Raw genomic sequence first — 21,193 nt, 5'->3', positions numbered from 1 at the left:
CTCACAGGCTGAAGATGCAACGAGGACAACATGCCCACAAATCCCTGTGTAACTTCACACGTCAGTTGCATCATTTTCCTTGGAAGACCTATAACCCTCTCTGTCGTGTCAATGACTGGATTATTACAATTTGCTTTTCACCTGCTGTACTTAGTCACCTCCTTTGTATCACAAGCACTTCAACATTCTCTACCTCCCTTTCCTCATTCCTGACAGTCAAAGAGTTAAAAGGTGATAATGTAGCATCAACAGAATCTCATCACTAACCCTTTCCAATTCACTTTCCCTGCCACCCGCACCCTCTCCAGCTCTTATATTGTCATACAGGGGCATATACCGGTAGAACACTTTGTCATCGCGATTTTCCGTAATGAACCTATCATTGTGATTTTTAGACGCGAGCGGAAAATTGCTGTGATTTTCTGCTCATGTACATCGGGCTGCGCTTTCCATAGTTATCCTATGGAAAGCGTTCATTGCGTTACTCATGTGCAGATTATCGCCCGTGGACCGGAGGCTATAACTGTTTCAAATGTATATAGCATATGTTTCTAAGGTTGATATTGGACCTTTTTTCTGCATATGTATATTACAGTTTGCAAAGGGAGGTCTGATGTCCGAGCTCTCTTCTGCATAGCATTGGAAACATATGTTGGATCTCACCGGACATGGGAGCTATGCAGGGAAATCTCAATGTCGGTCGAGGTCCGACACTGAATTAGAAAGAGTTAAGCCTTATACAGGGTTAGAAATAGGCAGAGAAGCGGCCGACCCTCCGATAGGCAGAGAAGCGGCCGACCCTCCGGTAGGCAGAGAGGCGGCCGACCCTCCGGTAGGCAGAGAAGCGGCCGACCCTCCGGTAGGCAGAGAAGCGGCCGACCCTCCGGTAGGCAGAGAAGCGGCCGACCCTCCGGTAGGCAGAGAAGCGGCCGACCCTCCGGTAGGCAGAGAAGCGGCCGACCCTCCGGTAGGCAGAGAAGCGGCCGACCCTCCGGTAGGCAGAGAAGCGGCCGACCCTCCGGTAGGCAGAGAAGCGGCCGACGCTCCGGTAGGCAGAGAAGCGGCCGACGCTCCGGTAGGCAGAGAAGCGGCCGACGCTCCGGTAGGCAGAGAAGCGGCCGACGCTCCGGTAGGCAGAGAAGCGGCCGACGCTCCGGTAGGCAGAGAAGCGGCCGACGCTCCGGTAGGCAGAGAAGCGGCCGACGCTCCGGTAGGCAGAGAAGCGGCCGACGCTCCGGTAGGCAGAGAAGCGGCCGACGCTCCGGTAGGCAGAGAAGCGGCCGACGCTCCGGTAGGCAGAGAAGCGGCCGACCCTCCGGTAGGCTGAAAAAAGAAGTCCCAGCTTCTATCATGATCTGACTATAATAAGCTTCCAGAAAAGTGCCGCAAAGGTACATACATGTACTTCTACATTATTGGTAATGACTTACCTAATTGAGCATGATGAAGAACTTGGATTATTTTAATCAGTGTAACTGGAATTCTATATTTTGCAGTTTTTGGCTATTTTAACCATCGCAAGTACAGCATGGGATTCCTTTTGTCATGCCTCATTTCTCTCCTTTCCTTTCTCTCGCTTCAGTATTAACTACTTCTTTTTGATCAGAACTTTTTTTTAAACTTTTCCTTGGTGAATTAACCCGTTTGGCAGACTGCAGATATTAAGCATATGCGATAACGTCCCATTCTGTAACATATACGTACTTTGTGATGGACATTAAATAATAGGATAGTGGACTAAATATTAGCAATAATGTTCATATACTTCATTAGCTTAATTGGGGTGCAAACATTCATATGTAAAACTAGTCGGCTTCCAGCTGTAAAAGCGCTTAAAATTAAGGCAAAGCTGAGCTTTCTCCATACATTAGTTATTGAAATTGTCCTTCTACATTGAATATTCTCTTTTGAAGAAGGCATGATATCACTCCGAATGTTCTTGAGTGAAGTGGCTGGCACAAGACGAGGCACTGTCTTGTAATGAGGAATTCTATAGCTAGTGCCTTTTCGGAGTGCCTTCATGGCATCTGCACAATCAAGTCCTTTTAGTCGGTGCTAAAATGAATTTCCTGTCCTCGCCGGCAAACATTCATGACGTAGTAAAAAATTGAGTTGTCATTGTATCATACGGCAGGGACCTCATGAAATCCATTTCACACCAAAAGTGTTCTCTTTATGAGGTCTCTTGGAGCTCTGCCATCATGTCGTCTGATTGATGGGTTAAACGTCTGCATTAGCAGAAGAGACAGAGTCACATTTCAAGAACACAGACGTCATATCCCCTTCCCCACCGGAGCTGTCCAGCTCAGGTTACTACCCAAGCAAAGACTCAAAGAAAACATTATCAGCAAGCATATGTTCTTCCATGGGATGCCTAGACCTAGCAGATGGCATCTCTGACTACATATTAAAATCCTGGGATGAAGTGGAGCAAAGAATTAAAAAAAACAAACTGTTCTTCTAACTTTTTAGGTGCTTTTAAGAATTGTGCAAACCAAATCACTCAAGAAATACAACCCTGTGTGTGTGGAGGATTGTGATTCGGACTCTGAAGAGGTTCAACTTGGCCTTCAACATCACTTTAAAGGATCAAGAGGAGGACAATGTGGCCATTGGGATAAACGCACGTGCCGACCCTACCGCACCACTCAAGGTATAAGTGGGTGAGTGTCTTATTACTTTACTACATAGCAGAATAATGTTATATAGTGTGCTTTTTATAGTGACAATGCCTTGGCTCTTGATGGTAGTAAGAACTGAGAAGGCTCTGTTCATATCTGCGTTGTAGGGTCTGCTTAGAGGTTCCAACGGTGATCTAGCTCAAAATCCTAGAAATGAGCTCTTTTGCCCAGGAAAATGCCAGGTGGGATAACTGAAATCTAGCAGATCTTGTAATAGTCAGTAGGGTCCTTTGGGCACTCTTCTTGTCCATGTTGTACCGGATTCGGCATTTTCATCATTTGGCTCTTATGTTCTCTTCTGTGCTTGTTCTTTCGTTATTTGGCTCCATCACATGTGAACAGAACCTAAATGATCGAGGTATAGGCATTAACTTGGATTAAAGTAAAGATGTGGCCTTCATTACTTTCTCTCTAAACCTTGTATACCCTGAGGTAAATGGCATGAGATGTTCAACATGGACAGAAGTGGATATGTCTCACAGATGCCTCAATGGATGATCATGCTCGCCCATTGGGTTCCATGTTACATATAGGTTAAAATTATTAGTATTGTTTTAGTTTATTTTTACTGGATGGCTTTGATGGATGCCACCGGTCACCCATAGTTAAAAAAGTATACATTTTTTAAGCTTGATGGTGTGATATTGCACTCAATTGGTGTCATGCCGAATTCTATAACTTAGGGGAATTCCAGAGAAGTTGAGGGTGATCCATTAAAAAAAAGTTAAATAGAGCAAAAATATGTTCGCTGGATAGATGCACACAGTTCCATATGGTATCTCATACAATGACAAGAGATTAATGATTTACCCTAAATCTTACAATAACTCTGGCTATAAACTGGGACTAATTCACACAGAAGCAACTGATACTCATTGGGTCGTGGATAGGGGGGGTGCTTGGTATGTAATACGGCTTTGTGTAGTCTGGTACATTTGCGCTATTATTTGATTATGGTCTCGTTCATACAACTATATTACAGCTTCATATAAGCTCTAGAGATGAGCGAGTATACTCGCTAAAGGCAATTGCTCGAGCGAGCATTGCCTTTAGCGAGTATCTTCCCCGCTCGAGACAGAAGGTTCGGGTGCCTGCGCGGGGGAGCGGTAAGTAGCGGCTGTCAGTAGGAGGGAGCGGGGGGAAGAGAGGGAGAGAGAGATCTCCCCTCCGTTCCGCCCCGCTCTCCCCCGCAGCTCCGTGCCCGCCGCCAGCACCCGAACCTTCCGTCTCAAGTGGGCAGGTACTTTCTAAGGGCAATGCTCGCTCGAGCAATTGCCTTTAGCGAGTATACTCACTCATCTATAATAAGCTCCCAATGGTACAGAGCTGCGATACGGCAGCCACACAAATGTGTGGAGTCCGACTTTGGGCGTCTGATTTCAAAGGGCGGCATAACGGATTACAGGGGAGGGTAGTGATGAGCGACTTCAGGTTTAATGTCTGTTTTAAGCAAAAATAATTTGCTAATTATTTTGAATAGCGCTTTGTGTTTTTCTATGTATTTGATCAATCTCTTATCAAGAAAACGGTGTCTAATTTCAAAGGGATTATGGTTCTTTAGACATCTTAAGTGTTTAAAAGGGTTCTCCAAGACTCTAGAAAGCACAGGCAGCACTCGTACCTTAACGTTTACATACGTGTGGCTGTCCTTTTGTATGTAGGAACAATAGGCCACTAAAGTCATGATCTTAGAATAGGAGGTGACTACATTGCATCAGTGTGTCGGAATGCTTCGTGTTATTTCAAAAGGGGTTATCCCTCGAAAAACATTTAGCACTTCTCACAAGATAGGGAATAAATGTTTGTTCGCTGGGTGTTCAACCACGGGGACCACCAGGGATCATGAGAACGTCAGTCATAGCAGGAGCGTTGTTGTGCGTGAGTGACCACCTCTCCATTCACATCTGTGGGCCGCAGGAAGATAGCTGAGACTCTGTAAGACTGTGCCACACACTAACCAAAGACTGACGTGTTGAATTCTTTCGGTCGTTGACCATACTTGTTAAAGGGGTATTCCCATTTTTGACTGATGGCATATCCTCAGGATCCGCTTGCACTTTCTGTAATGCCATAGAAGTGAATGGGAGTTACGAAAATGGCGCAACATGGCTTCTACTCTTGGCCACTTTAGCTATGTTATACCGAGGGTTAGTCTTAACCATGGTGGGAATTACATTGCTTCGGCCTAACGATAGATGTGCAGTCAGGGATCGTTCTGCAATTGGTTGTTTTACCTTATGGAGATGTTGTCCAGAACTATCACAGACTAACTGTGAATTAAATTGGTTTGACATCTCTCTTGTACGGCCAACTTTAGTTACACAGACTAGTCTGAACATGACATTTATTGTGAACCAGCATCCAAATATTGGGCATCTCTGTGCCTTTGGTCGGAGGTACTACAGCCCTCAACGAGGTGAAGAATTGCATGTTACGTGTCAGAAGATGACTTTGCATGAGATTCTTTTTTCTACATCATCATACCCGATTCCTTGAAATAAGCACTTACCGTAAGTAATGCTTTCATTGTATAAAGACTAGTTCCACAGATGACAAAACGCACCCTAGAAGTCTGCTGATGATTGTAGATACCCAACACTCCAAGCGTCGGCGTACATCACAATAAGACTAGAAGGATCCGACTTTCTCAGGCTTAAAGCTTTATTCTGTATATGGTATATGAAGGGTTAAACCAGCTCGATCCTGTTGTATCCTGTTACATTTCTCTTCTTTTGGTATCTGCTGTATTTCCCTTCAAGGCCAAAGTTTGGAACAACAACTTAAAAGTCTTTAAACTTCTTCACTTTCCTTAGAAGCGCTGCAAGGAAATTCACCTGACTGTAAAGTAAAACCGGTAAATACTTTATTGACATGAAAAGTCCGTAGTAAAGGTAGAACATTCCCGTAAAAATAGTACTAGAATGTATATTAGGCATATTTTTAGATTTTCTCCTCTCTGAAGTCGTCTTTGTAGCGTACTTTCTAACACACATTGCTCCCAGCAGCTGCAGAAACTCTTTTAAGAGGACGAGGTGATGTTGTATATGTCAGTCGACTGGAGCAAAGATCTCTCCTCCACCAGAATTCATATACAATACACCACACAAAGGGGGGGAAATTTGCTCATCTTTTGATTTTACTTTAATTAGTACCCATCGATAATCTCAAACCTTTGCCTTGAGTTGTACGGTATGTCTGATGAGCCAGGTGATCAAAGGTTGCCTTGCTGCTGGGACCCCCAGCTATCGGATGTCATCTGTGGCATAAAGTGACAGAAGGTGTTATATCCCTGTAGTGAAATGAGGCGTAAGGGCGCTATTACATGAGCACCATTAACGCTTGTGTAGCAGTGCAAACGTCCAGGTAAGCCCAGCAATTTTCAGGAAAATGCTAGTACTTGAGGCAGCATTTCTCCCCTGCAGGGAAAAAAAACGCTGATTGTGGCCGGGACCTGGCGTCCTAGTGATTGAATTCAGGCGCCGGCCACAATCGGCATTTCTCAGCCTGCGTTTTTTGGAAAATGCTGTCATGTAATAGAAGACTTGGGGACCTTTTCGCACGGGACAGAACCTCCGCAACATTGTTGCAGAGAACGCCGCTCCTAAATTCTGCTCCAAAATCCGCACTGCTAACTGGAGGTTTTGATGCAGAATTCGGGGAAGGATTCTGATATTTTCAATTTTGCTTGAAATTTATTGCGAACGCTTAACATTTTGGGCTTTTTTTTCTCCAATGGTGTCTGTGAGTTCTTGTTGCTTTGTGGTTTAAAGACAAAAGTTAGTTCCTGTGTCAGGGAAATTCTGCGTACAGCACCAATCAGGCCCACCCCAATGCCCCGCTGCCGGCGGTAAAGAAGAGACACCACACACGGAGGTCTGGTATAGTTCCTCACACGGGGACATAACTGCGCACTTTATTACAGATTACATGGGGTCTTATATATACCCTTTGGTCTTATCACTAGGAATGGGTGATGGTCTCATTAGCTCAAATTCACCGCATAACCATATATGTTAAGTCCGGATTTCCGGCTGAGGCACTGATAGTAATATACGTAGTTGAACAGTCGTTATCTTGACACGGCGCCTCTGGGAAAACAGCCAAGCACGCGGCCTTCGTGTCTGGTTCTGTATCATCTCTGAATTTCTGGACACATCTCTCTCAGCCTTGCAAACTTTTGGAATATCTGATGTAAGGCGGCATATAAGTTTTTCTCATTTTAACTTTGAATAGAACTTGCATACAGGTATAAAAGCATAAAAAACATATGGCAATATATACATATACCCTCACACCTGGAGTGGTTTACCTGGTTCCTAAAGTAAATAGTAATTTTGTCTTTTGAAACCAAATGATCAGGTGATTACTCGTTTCCTGCCCTGTTTCTTCCTCTCCTCTATGCTTTTTATACTATTGTTTGTCTTATTACTGTGTTTAAGTACAGAATCACCATGTAGAGGAAGAAGCAAGTATGAATTACTGTATATACACATGGCCAGATCATTAGATGCATGGGTGTGCCAAAAGCATTAGTTACATATGGACAACCTTAAACTACAGGTTGTGGCTTATGGCAATTCAGAATAACTGCCTCCATGATGGTGAGTTGAGGCTGGGAGATTAGCTGAACTGGGGCTCTTGGACTGGATTCACACATGCAGCTTTTATGAAGTTCGTTATATATAGGGTGTTTTAAAATTGTGGAAATGCCAATATGGAATGAAAATTGGTTGGCAGACAGTGGGGGGAAGGGACTTGTTATTTGTACAGCGCCAACTTATTCCGCAGCGCTATCATTTGTTTATTACCCCCCAGCAATCTGGGTACTCATTTTACCGACCTCGAAAGGATGGAAGACTGAGTCAACCTTGAGCCGCCTACCTGAACCAATTCGGGGATTGAAGCAAATTGTGATCAAATTGCGCATACAAGCTGCAGGGAATAGGGAGAAAACCTGTTTGACCATGTTGTCAAAATGTCGGCCATTTTGAATGCTGCCATCTTGGATTTAACTGTAATTTTTCCAATGGGAAGGTAGGTGTGTGATATATACAACTGGCAGTTTCACCGGAAAACAATGGTGTGCTTCATTCTAAGTAACTTAATTCATTTTTATATGATTACCGTGATTTTTTTTTCAGTAAAGGCAGTGCGAACAATGGCGTTATCTCAAGCAGAACATGTTGAGATCGTCCTTATGTCAAGGGAATGCAACACACATCTTCACAGCCGATTTCAATCAGTGCCACCAACCAGCCCTTCCATTACCCACAGTGCAGTTGCAAACTTCTTTCCAAATCCTGAGAACCAGATTCTGTCGCTGATGGACCAAAATCTGGGCAACCAAAAACTTTTTCTGATGAAGTACCAGGAACCGCTCTTCTGGCCTCACTCAGCAAAAGCCACAACAGTCGCCGTCTGTCTGAAGAATGTGGGGTTAGTTGTCTCCATACAGCAAATTTTCTCTATGCATAAATGGCATCATTATAAATTGCATCTGCAACGCCTGAAGGGGGACGATCTCTACATGTGCTGCCTGAGATAACGTCATCAATCACGTTGCCTGTAATGAAGAAAAATCACTGCTAACATGAGAATGAATAAAGTTACATTCAAATTAATTGCATTGTTGTTCTGGTGAAATTCTCTGCCAGTCTGATATATCACACACTTAACAACCCATTGGAAAACTCAAGACTTTAATCCAAGATGGCAGCATTCAAAATACCCGACATTTTGATCAAATGGTCCAACATGATTCCCCTGCAGCCTGTATGCACAATCTGATCACTGTCCGCCAACCAATTTTCATTCTATATGGGTGTTTCCACAAGTTTGAGACACCCTATATATAAAAGCTGCATGTGTGAACCCAACCTGAGAAAACCCCAGTTCAGCTAATCTCCCAGCCTCTACTCACCATCAAGGAGGCAGTCTTAATTGCCATAAGCCCCAACCTTGTATGCAAAATTGAGTCCCCATCTGCCAAACCATTTTCATTCTATATGGGTGTTTCCACACTTTTGACATACCCCGTATATAGAAGTACACACTCTCATTTATTTACTGCTTTTGTCTTGGAATTTTGGTCTTAAAACTACATGTGCCACAATTTTTCTCACCAGTTAAAGTCTTCGCTGTCATAAGGCTCCATATACCTGGAAGAACCATACACCCTTTGTGTGCCGCCCTATGGTATCATATGGTTCAGCACAATATTGCAAAGATATTCTCACGCAGAAGTAGTTATGATTGCATTATCTTGCTTTGTTCGCATGATTTCTATATAACATGCAGCTTTTTTTTCTACCCATCATAGTCCCTATTTTATGTATCTTCCCATATTAGTCTGGTTTCACATCTGTGTTGGAACTTCCGGAGATTCCATCACAGATCCGGCTGTCAATACCAGACGAATAAGTACTGCATGCAGCGCTTTCTATTCCTTTCCAAAACCAGGCAGCTGGGCAGAAAGCAGGCAGACCCAATTCTAATCAATGGGGTGCGTCCGGCACTGGTCGGTTCCATCCATAGATGAGACCGTTCCACCGCGGGGATTCCCTTTCCTACTCCCCGAATGGAGCAGAATCCCCAAAGAGTGAAAGCGCCCTTACTCATGCAGCATCTTATGGAAGTTCTTCACTCAATGTTTTCCTACAGCCTTGCAGCCCTGTCTTGTATCTCGGCTGTACAGCTTCTGCTCAGATACGTCCTCCAGAATATTAGGGCTATTATCTGACTAAGAAGGCTGCTAAAAATATCCACATTTCATTATGTAAATCATTAAAAGTTTTTTTTGTTCTCTCTCCTGGATTTATTACCTAACTAAAAGCAACTTTTGAATGCCGACCAGGAAAGTAGCTGAAACCTCCTGATGGTCGGCTTCCATCTGAAAGTGGATTGAAGTTTTGCAAGTTGAGTAATAAGTATCCATTTCTTCATCGCACAATCCACTCTTCCCTGTAGCATTACACCGCTTTCCTCGTGCTAATGACATTGACAAGCAAACAGGGATTTGTTTTTTGTATGTATTATTGGCCGCACTATATTATTGTGTTTGGCAGATATACATTTGACTCATGCCGTCGCCCTTTCAGTTTGGTGATATCAGGCTTTTTTTTTTTTTATTTCCAAGCTCCGTTTTATATTTAGAATAGCACTAAATCTCCCCCTACCGGTTTTGCTCCATTGATGCAAAACCTCCACTTGGGATTCCGATCCACTATTCTTTCATTACTTCCTAAAGCTGAGAACTTCACAAGGTTGGCTGCCTGTTCTAACACTTGCGGTTCAATGTAAACTTGGTTTTTTTCACAGGTACATGTCTATTCTCTTACATTGCAAGCATTGTGCAAGTATTTCACTTTCTTCTGGCAGGCAAACAATGACTTTACTGGCATCTCCAGGCACCACAAAGTCTGAATCAACAAGGAAGGGCATTCCATTGATATGCAGGACAATAAGACTCTGCCAGGTCACATTAATTGTTAGGTGCTGAGCGGACAAGGTCTTGCTGGGTTTTCGACTGGCTTTTTTCATTTATTCTGTAAGGTTGCGCATGATACATATGATTTTGAGCTTGCATGTATTCAAAGAACTGGAGAATTGGAAAGTGATGGATAAAGTGGGTCCGAATTGAAATATTGCTTTTCGAAAATGAATGTATCTTGGTGTTTTCTGCTGCTGGGACCCCCAACGATGAGCTGTAATCTGAGGTGTCTTCAAGAGTGAGATGCACGTTTCTTCATTGGCTAATTTTTAGAGGTTATGTATGAGGGTCTTCCTTCTATCACTGGTGGTACACTATGGGCTTATAGCCGACTATGGACACCATAGTCCTGTAGACATTTAAAGGGAACCTGTCATCATCTATGAGCACCATAAACTAAGTTAGGGTGGTTTCACACCTGCGCCTGGGATTCTGCTTTCCTGCTCCATTCGGGGATGAGGAAAGCCAAATCCACATGGCCGAAAGGCTCCGTCTCAGGACGGAGCCGTACGGACCCCGTTGATTATATTGGGGTCTGTTCGGTTTTCGCTCAGCTTCCCGGCTTTTAGACAGAATCCATCCAGATTCACTGGAATCCTTTTTTGAAAACTGATCTAATCTTTTATGAACAATACTCATGACTAGAGATGAGCGAGTAGTGCCTTAGCCGAGTATCTCTCCACTCGTCTCAAAAGATTCGGGGACCGGCGCGGGTGACAGGTGAGTTGCGGCGGGGAGCGGAGGGGAGAGAGAGAGATCTTCCCTCCGTTCCTCCCCGCTCTCCCCCGCCGCTCCCTGCCCCACGCCGGCCCCCGAATCTTTAGAGACGAGCGGGGAGATACTCGGCTAAGGCACTACTCGCTCGAGTAATGTGCCTTAGCGAGTATACTCGCTCATCTCTACTCATGACCCTAATATGAACAGCAACTAATGAAGTACTGATGCCATGTTGGCTGGACATTGGCATCAATCATAAAATCAAATCGCAATCTTCTTCCCCAACCGCTTCAGTCAGTCATTTGTTCGACCTGTGGGGCATGAACACATATAAAGAACCCCATTCACTTCCAATGGCTATCGGATGAACGATTGTTCGACCTACTAGCTCCCCCATAGTGGAACAAAAAGGATTGGTTGTTGAAGTTCAAAGTCCCTGAGCCGCCTTTTCCCTGACATGTTGAGGGAATATAGAGCCATCCCCATACACATTAGAGAGTCGTCCAGCTCCGGGCATTAATGGCGGGTTCAGGCGGCTAAACTGCTCATGGGGTACTTTTTTTTTCTTTGACTTATACACTTATCAGTCCCCTGGCAAAAAGTTTCAAAAAATCCCTTTAACTGTGACTTAAGGCGTAATATCTATTTCTTAGAAGGCCTGGAGAATTGTACATTGACATGATAGGTTGACTCTTAATTTTCCTTGCACAGTTAGAACAAGGTTTATTATAGCGATGAGACATCCCTCGGCATGAGAAGGGCAGAGATCTCTGAAGGCTAAACACTTTACAGCAGGTAGGTTAAGGAGCAGGTTAGTCCGGAGGTGTGTTGGGTCCGCAGTCACACCAAAGTACAGAGAGAATGAGCCTGGAGGCAGTATAAGGGTTACTGGAGTGTGCTGGGAATGCGGTAATATAATACAGTGCAAATGTAGTGCTGCTGCTACATGTTTTCAGTTCTATTGACTAACTTGGCAAAGAGGCTTTAAAAAATGTATATTCTATATAGTGGCTGGATCAGTAATTCTGGCTTGTGAATTTCTGAGGAATTCAGGCAGTCAGCCCAGAAGAGGGGAGAGTTTCCTGGCTCTGCGCAGACCCGCGCGTTTCATCATCCCTTGGGAATAACCATAAAGAAAAGAGCCTTTGCACAGAGCATTTCGAGAGATGGCAATACGAAGCATTGTTTTATTACCAGTCTGTGCTGGATTATTTTGACAGGCTATTTTTGACTTTTTTCCTTTTTGTTCTCCTTTTTATCAATGTTGCAGCTTTTCTTTTACTGTATAAATGTGATGGCAAGTATGTGGCCAGCATAGGGTAAAGGGATTATTACTGTTCCTATTATTTTCTGTTAAGCTTTTCTACATCAAGCAGAATAAATGTAGTGGGTGGAAATCAGGCTAGCATATACACACTCCAGAAAAGAGACCGTAAAATGGGGAAATTACAAAAAATAATAGGGACCGGGCAGTAGACATTAGATCGATCCTAAACCAATCTGCCAAAATGTATCTAATGTGTGCGCCCCTTTAAGGGGTTTCTAGGGAAATTCTATTGATTAACCTTTCCTCAGGATCAGCAGATCGAGCGCCCACTGTCAGCGCGACAATACATGTTTTTTGCGCGCATCTGTTCGTATTTTAATGTATTTTTAGTACGCGCATGCTCGGCGTATTTGTGCTCGTAAAAAAAAAACGCAAGCATGCTCCCTTCTATTGCAATAGCCAATTAAAGGCGCATTTACACTGGACGATTATCGCTAAAAATTTGCTAATCGGCGATCGTTTTAGCGATAATCGGTGCGTGTAAATGGGCGCCGGGCACCCGCATTTCGGGCACTTTTAGCTGATCGTTAAAATCAAGCTCACCCTAAAATCATCACGCACTTTTTTTTATTAGTTCTCCACGGGGAGTGCTGATAGCATTGTTTCCCCGTGGAGAACAAAGGATCTGAGCGCAGATAATAGCCTCAGGCTATTAGCTGCATTCAGGGAAGGCTTCATTAACATACATAATTGGCATTTAGGTAGCTGAGTAGCTACTTAAATACCTATTATTTTTTATGCAAAATAATCGCCCAAAGTGGTCACTGAAACTGTTGTTTGAGCGATCTTTGAGCGATTATCTGCTCGTGTAAATGGGCCTTTAGTTTAATAGGCAATTATTGGTGCATAATAAAACCCCATTTACACTTAAAAATAATCGCTTAAAACTCACTCAAAGGATAGGCAGAGCGGGACACAGCCGCACCCCCCAATAGAACAATACAGCCGTTTTGCATAAGCAAACAGATGTATTCTTCCCAGTGTTGACTGCCAGTGTCCCTGCTGTGAATTCACAGGAGGACACAGACACAGAGAATCTTATCAGCGCAGACGGCTGTTAACAGCCAGCTCTGCTGATAACAGCTGATTGCTCAATTCTAGCAAGCTAGATTTCAGCGATCAGCAACGAAAACTGCACAATGTCCCTGTTTCTAGGCAGAACGAGAATCGCTCAAAAGACAGCTTTGGGTGATTTTGAGCGATTCTCGTTGTGTCTAAATGGGCCTTAAACACCAAAATGGGCCCTGCTGTGTTTATTTGTTCTAGTATGACCATGCGGCTTCGACCCCTGGGTAGTGGCTGGCACTTGGAAATCTTGTCTCGGTAAAATGGCGTCTGTGCGTCTATTAGAAAATCGGATGTTATGTATTTCTGTGGTTTTGACTGTACTCTTTGCGTGCACATTCGTGGAAGTAGCTAATTAGCCTAATAAGTTTCTTATGTTGAAATATGCAGGAAAGAGAACATGCTGCATATTTTTTTTTTGCACACGCTAAATACATGTTTCTGAATGAACCCATTGTAATCATTGGGTTCTATTCACTACGTATGGAGCGTGCAAATACGTTTGTGTGAATGAGACTTAAGGGTGGGTTCACACTTACCTTAGGGCTCGGTCCAGGGCTCAGTTTTTCTCCCATTGTTTTTTTATGCGTTTTAAAAAAAAGCAGGAAAGTTTTCCGTTTTCTTTCATTCCAATAGGTTTCTGTTTTTGCATATGCATGCCCTTCATATTTGCATGCGCAAAAGAAACCGTAAGCGTGCTTCCTTTTGATTTCAACGGCCAATTTAGTATAATATGGACTAATTGGTGCGCAATACAATACCAAAATTGGACATGCTGGTTTTTTTCCCTGTGTGATCAAAATGTGCGTGCCACTAATGCACGTGGCCGAACCTATTGCAATCAATTGGTTCCTTTTACTGCGTATTCCGCACAAATTTTTGCATGTGGAGTCAGCGCGAATGCATTTGTGGGACTAAGCGAATACTGTTTAGGAAATTTCACAGCATTTGCAGACAAGCCACGGGGAGATTTCAAAGATCTGCTTTTTACGGAGCAGTACATTTATGCGCCAAATTCGCATCATTTTTGAAAACGCTGCGGATCTCAACCCATGCACTACAAGTCTTAAGATCTGCAGCAATATACTGGGTAAAATCCGTATCATTTTAGTTGTGGATTTAGCGAGTGCGAGGTGTAGTATATTCGCTGCAGGCTTTCTAGAGCAGCGAATACACAATGGGCGGACACGGGCTAAGATGCTACCACAGGAGACGAGCCCAATATGGATTTACGGCAGCGGATAATCTCCACTGCTGAAAATATACAGGAACAAAAATCGCGCTATTTTGTGTTTTTTTTTTTTTTCCCCCCACCTCCTTTGTTTTCCGGATTTCGGTGCAGAAATGCTGCAGATTTCAGTTCAGGGTAAAATCTATAGTGAAAATCCGCAGCATAAATTGGCATCCTGTGGATTGATAATCTACACTACAGGCCATTTTCTGTGCGGATTTCATGCAGATTTTCTCTGCATTGCTTGGAGATTTATTTAAAAGCCATCCACTTCACTGCTTACCGCATGAAAGACCTGTAGCGGCCCCGTGTGATCATACCCTTGGATAAAGGCCCAGACTATTACTCTATCAATATTTATCATACTGCGGAGGTTTACTATATATCATTAAAGGGATATTCCTTTCTCGACTTTTCATAGCCAAGATGAGAAACCGGCTATTGTAGCTACCGGCCATTCGGCCAGAGCTCATGGAAAGAGGCAACGGCTCAGCGCACGCTGCTTGTGTGGCTCTCATTGAAGTGTATGGAAACAGAGTTGTACTCGGTGCCCAAAAGAGAGCAACTGGGTTTTTCCCATCTTGCCCATGAAAAGCTGAGATGGGAATACATCTTTAAATTAGAGAAACCAAGTAATCTTGTAGATATGATAGCTTTTAATGGCTAACAAAAATACATGGTGTTCTAGCGAGCTTTCCAGCCTACTCGGGGGTTCTTCCTCAGGCAGGCTTAAACTAAACTGTGATGTAAATGTGTCGTGTGGAACACTTTAGAAATCACATCGGCCTCTTTCTGACGCAGCACAGTAGGGGGATCATACTTTTTGCCTAAAAAAGCCATAAACCCTTTAGGGCATGTTCACATGCAGCAGATTTGCTATGCAATTTCCGTAGCGGGCGTTCTGCAGCTGAACATCTGTCTCCAAACTCAAACTACCCAGTGTACGTTTTTGCGTAGATTTTAATGCAGATTTTGGAGTGAAATTCACCTAATCCGTTGTTACAATTAGCATGCTGCAGATTTACAAACCGCACCGCGTGTTAATTTCCACACGGGTTTTATGCGAATGTTTTCCCCAACGTGTGGACAATATTTTGAAAATCTCATCCACTTTGCTGCTACTGCAAATGCTGCGGATTTTCCGTGCAGAAGATTTTCATGGCAGACAGACCTTCTAAAGTGAAGTCCAGTCATATACTTTACATAACCGTAGACTCCATATATGACCATCTTATCCATTTGCCCCCAGGCGGAGCAGCAGGGTAACAGTCTGTGTCCTTAGAGGTAAAATTATCTGCAGACCCTGATGAAAGTGGCGGTTTTCACGTGCAGAAATCTAATTTCGATGATCGGCTTCCTGATAATAACATTATGTTAGAGAACTGTTACTTGTTATAGCGCCGGCATATTAAGCCAGCAGATATTGCAGGTCTGAGACGCTGCCGGTTCTTGCTGTGCCTCACATAGAAGTGACCTGCGGAGCCCCGTGTGCAGTAAGTAAGTTGCAAGCCCTGCTTCTTGTATCCAGTTTCTGGCTGGTGTTTTCCAGACAGTCGTGTTTGTGGAGCCGCCAGACGCAGGAATTCGGTTTCCTCTCTTGGAGTAATAGATTGCTTTGTGCATCCTTCCACCTGTGGCAGCTTGGGACTTCGAAATGCAATGTAATAATTCAGATCCGTGTGTGTCCGATAGTCTAATACCGCGCAGACAGGGCTTTCCTGGGAAGACAAATGACCTCGCGCTTAAAAAGCTGATGCCTGCACAATTCAGTCCTGCCAGATGACCCGGATATTGAATGTTTGCTCTAATCACACCTGAAATAGCTTATCTCCTCGAAATACTCCCACGGTTTCCAAAAGGATGGCTTCCATCACAGCTGATATTACCGTCATCATTAACAGACCTCCAACGTCGTCTTACTTGAGAATTTCCCAATATATTCAGGATTTCTTGTGCGTGTTTTATTTGCATCATTGACCAGATGTTGGCGAGCAGCAACACCTACGGAGTGCAGGAGACTGTTGGGAGGGGAGCAGCCAAAGTGCAGGTAGGTCTGTCACCCTACCACTGATGGAATGTTGTATGGTAAGCAGGAAGTTACACCATTCCCTTGACAATAGGGCTGCTTTTTGGTAAAGCGATTGCTTTTCCTTAAGATTTAGGCTGGGTTCACACTGGGCGGATTCCGGGCGGAAGTCTCACGGTTTGGCTACAGCGAAAAACCGTGAGATTTCCGACAGAAATCCGCTGCTTCAAAACCCGCCGTGGGTTTTGCAGCGGCCTTGGCGCATGCTTTTCCCCTGAGGCCGGCGCTCCCATAAAGGAGAGCGCGGCCGCAGTGGGGAAAAATAAAAATGATTATGCTGCGGCCGGCGAATTCGTACCGCAGCGCCAGCTTAGCCGTGGCGGATTCGCCGTCCCGTGTGAAATCTCGTCCACATGGCTGGCAAATCCTGGGATTAGCGACAGCAGGCGGATTTGCCAGGGCGCAAATCTGCCCAGTGTGAACCCAGCTTTAAGGGCCCTTTCACACGGAATAGGTTGCACAAAACGTCACAGTAAACTCCGATCAAAATCCGCAGGCTACCTGCAGATTTTGGCGCGGTATTGAAAATGACTTAAAACCTGCCTGCAATTCCACCTCAAAATATGCAGTATGGATTTGGTGTGCGATTCCTCAGCTGCGGATTTGGCTGCGTCTTGAGGCGTAATTTCACGTGGAAGGTTCCTGAAATAAATGAGTCTTATGCATGCAATAACGTCCTAGCTAAGAACAGCGCCACTCTTCTGTATGGGTTATGTGAAGTATTGCATTTCTGCAGGAACGGCAGTGGATATTCGACAGCATGTGCAGTGCAAGGGAATGAAGGGGAGATTTCTAAAATCTCCTTCACATGATGTGGAGATTTTCTGCAAAGAATCAGCAGCGGGTTTTTGAAAAACGCTCTATATGATGTCTATTTCTGCTGCGGATTTAAAAGTATTTTGCTACAGGTTTACCACTGCGGAAAGCCTGCAGTAGATACGCATCGTGTGAAAGCTGTAGAAGGCCGGATTCACACTGGCGAGTGCGATATCTGATCGAGAAACCCGGCTGATATAGCGCTTGCCCATGTGTATTTTCATGCGGATGCGAGGCGGTTTCCATTCAAAAATCCTTCTGTGAAGCTGCGATCCTCGGGACGTGTTTCACGCGCGTCAGGCGATCACAAAGGTTTCCTATTCATTTGAGTGGGAAGCATCACACCGCACTCGCATACTCATCGCAGGGCCCTATTCTAGCTTATGAAGCTGTTCACATGGATGTTCTTTAACACGGACCAATGGTCTGTAGGAAATGGTCTGCCGGCGACCCTGCATACCTGTCCGCGTCTTGAAGATCTGTACCGTGGATGTGTGCGGAAGTGCCATCCGTGCGCAGTACAGATTTCTTTTTTCAAACTTCTGCTTTTCTTGTGGATCGGATGGATTCCATTGACTTCAATGGAAGCCGTCCATACGGGAATCGCAGTGAAATGGAGCAAGCTGCCATTTTTATTCCCGCAAACGGAAACCGCAATTGACTTCCACTCGTGTGCCATTTTTCCATAGCCTGCAATGGAGGCTTATTGCTGCGAAATGCGGGGCGGAACGCCCGCTTTGGATTCCGCAGCAAAAATCCGCCCGTGGATTAGTCAAATAGTGATCAGTATTTGCCCAACAGAAAAGAATAGTAATACTGGCGTAAAACCCCCCAAAAAGTCGTGCTGCATTAAAAAAAAAAAAAAAAAAAAGGCTGTAAGAAAATATGGCCGTGTGAATACATATATAGTTTTACATTAGCTCCGTATCGCTGGCCCAAAACACGGACCAAAGCCGGAGTTAAGTACACTTGCTTGAAAGCGACCAATGAGTGCACTCACGTGGGGCTGTGTGGTTGCTGTAAAAACTGCATCGGGGGGGGGGGGGGGGGGAAGTGTGTATTTTTGCCATTTTGTTTTTTTTTTCTTTACTGCAAACGTGGACAGAGCGCTTGTGGTTTTTTTTTTAACGCCATTTTTAATGCAGTGTTTTACTGCAACCAAACAGACTCATGCAACCTTGGACCTGGGATATGGGCAAGAGCTTGGAGCTACAGATCATCTAGAAACAATTATAAATACAACAATCGAAAGAAGCCGCTAATTATGTGCAAACAGATCCACTCCAGAGCCCAACAAGGAAGGAACCTCCCGGAAGCATGAAGGCATCGTTACCGCACCTCGCCACGTACAAATCATTGGCCTCTGCTAGCGCTCTGCGTCTGACAACTCAGTGACATATTTATTTTAGCAAGACTTTCCTGAAAGAAATGCTTCTGGTTTTATCGTTTTTTTTGTATTTTTTGTTCTAGCATAATCTATTCCACATAACGAATGCCTAGATAATCCGGCTGGATCTTGACTCACAATGGCGCCTGTTTGTTTAACAGCTCAAGCAGAACATGTTCCCCGTGTTTGTCTTAAAGTGATGTTTGAACCCATTAGTGAACCGTCTGGAACCCGGGGAGTGTTTTTGAAGGTTAGATTTCTTGAACAATTGGTATAATACAGTAGAATATTGGGAAACTACGGTAGCTCAAATCCACATCCCGACCCCGAAAACCTCTATTATAGCGGGTTTAAATGTGTTGTGCCATGAGATAAAGGCTAGGAGATAACTAGTTGATCGGCGTGACCCCCACTGAAAGTCCAAGCATGAATATAGCAGCAATGTATAGCATGCATGCCACTGCTCCTTTCAGTGGGACTGCAGGCGATGGTGGAGTTCAAGTCCTCGGCTCAATCCTACAAATCCGCTGTAAGGAATGGAGCAGCGGTACGTATGCTCAACTGTTGCTCTGTTCATGCAGGCACCTTCAGAATCCCTTTTCGCGGGAGCAGTGGTGGTATCAGCGGTCGGACACCGTCCGATCAGCTGGATATCCCCCATCATGTGGCTAGGGGATATTGTTTAATGCAGAGGTCCCCAACTCCAGTCCTCAGGGACCACCAACAGGTCATGTTTTCAGGATATCCTATGGTAAGAACACCTGTGGCAATGTCTGAGGCCCCGACAATAATTACATCACCTGTGCAATACTGGGGAAATCCTGAAAACATGACCTGTTGGCGGTCCCTGAGGACAGGAGTTTCGGAACCCTGGTTTAATGGATTAGCCCTTATAAATCTGTAAAAAGAGTCAAAGTTACTTTCATCCCGCTTTCAATAATCCAGATACTTTCTTTGGGGCTCAGAACTGAAATGCTACCTATAGTTTCACATGGTTTGGACCAATCATTCTTAGTTCTAGACCTCAAGTACTCCCAACGGGCCATGCTTTTCAGGATCACCTTGGGGCGAACAAGCAAACTCTGTCACAGTTTTGTTCAATCATCTATTGATTTTTAACAGGACCGTTCCGTCCTTCAGTCCACTGTATCGGCAAATGAGAAGGATTGAATGATCAGTGTTTAAATCGAACGATTAGTGGTTGAGCCAACGTTGATTTTTTTTTTCTCTACTTACCATTGGTATTGCTGACTACACTATTTTGACAAAAGTATTGGGACACACATAGAAGGTGATGAAATTCAATTTTATTCACATTTTTTTCAATATGGCGTTGGGCCGCTTTGGCCTAAATGACTGCAGTAACCCTCCTAGGCATCCCTTCCACCAAATTCCTATAGCTGTGTGGTGGGATTTGCCTCCATTCCTCGAGGAGAGCTTCAGATAGTGATGGGGGGATGAAGGGCGTGTTAGGTGTGCACGGATATGGCGTTCGAGTTTGTTCCAAAGATGTTTGATGGGATTGCAGATCTTCTGCTTCTCAAACCAAGCCTCCACACTGCTTGCTGTAGGACACGGTGCTCGGTCATGTTGGTGGAGACACAGCTGTACCAAAGTATTACCACAGGGCAAGTAATGCCACGTTGTCCACATTGTCTCTGTGCCTGTTGGCGTTGAGGGTGGACTTCATTATAACCAATGTCCTTAGTCCTTTCCAGCAGAAACCCCTTCACACACTTGCTTGTCTGCAAGACGTGCACAAAAATGCATAAAAACGCAATAGAATACAAAAAAACTCATCACCTCACATCTTTGTACTTACGATTTTCACACGCGCGAAACAATCCCAAGAACTTCCAATAGTATCGAATGACAAAAATCGCATCGCACTTGCAGGCGCATCGCATGGAATGCGAGCGGGATACCATTTTAAAAAAAAGATCCCATAGGAAATAATGGGTGTTTCCTTACAAGGAATCGGCCAAAAACAGGACTTTTTTTTTCTCAAGAGAATAATCGTTGTGGCGTTAACATGCGGGAGTACCGTCCATGTCGCTATTGGATGGAAGTCGCGTGTGAATACACCCTTAAAGGGGTTGTCCCGCGCCGAAACGGGTTTTTTTTTTTTCAATAGCCCCCCCCCCGTTCGGCGCGAGTCAAACCCGATGCAGGGGTTTTAAAAAAAAAAAAACAAAACGGATAGTACTTACCCGAATCCCCGCGCTCCGGTGACTTCTTACTTACCTTGTGAAGATGGCCGCCTGGATCTTCACCCTCGGTGGACCGCAGGTCTTCTGTGCGGTCCATTGCCGATTCCAGCCTCCTGATTGGCTGGAATCGGCACACGTGACGGGGCGGAGCTACAAGGAGCAGCTCTCTGGCACGAGCGGCCCC

The 21,193-nt window shown here is 44.5% G+C and overlaps 1 protein-coding gene across 4 annotated transcripts in view; it reads left to right on the top strand.

Annotated features, from left to right (window-relative positions):
* NEK6 (NIMA related kinase 6) overlaps window positions 1-21,193 on the top strand; it is a 171,557-nt gene that overhangs the window by 45,000 nt on the left and 105,364 nt on the right. For 2 of the 4 annotated variants that reach the window (XM_066580800.1, XM_066580795.1), the window contains exon 2: window positions 2,473-2,663. The exons of 1 other annotated variant lie outside the window; for it this stretch is intronic. The gene's annotated coding sequence lies outside the window, so the exon portion shown is untranslated. The remainder of the gene's footprint in view (window positions 1-2,472; window positions 2,664-21,193) is intronic. One more of the 4 variants, XM_066580797.1, reaches the window with a different exon arrangement.

This window comes from Eleutherodactylus coqui, chromosome 10 (genome assembly GCF_035609145.1).
Source record: "Eleutherodactylus coqui strain aEleCoq1 chromosome 10, aEleCoq1.hap1, whole genome shotgun sequence".
In the NCBI taxonomy this organism is placed as follows: domain Eukaryota; kingdom Metazoa; phylum Chordata; class Amphibia; order Anura; family Eleutherodactylidae; genus Eleutherodactylus; species Eleutherodactylus coqui.
Note: the sequence above shows the minus strand (reverse complement) of the source record. Positions and strands in the feature narration are given on the sequence as shown.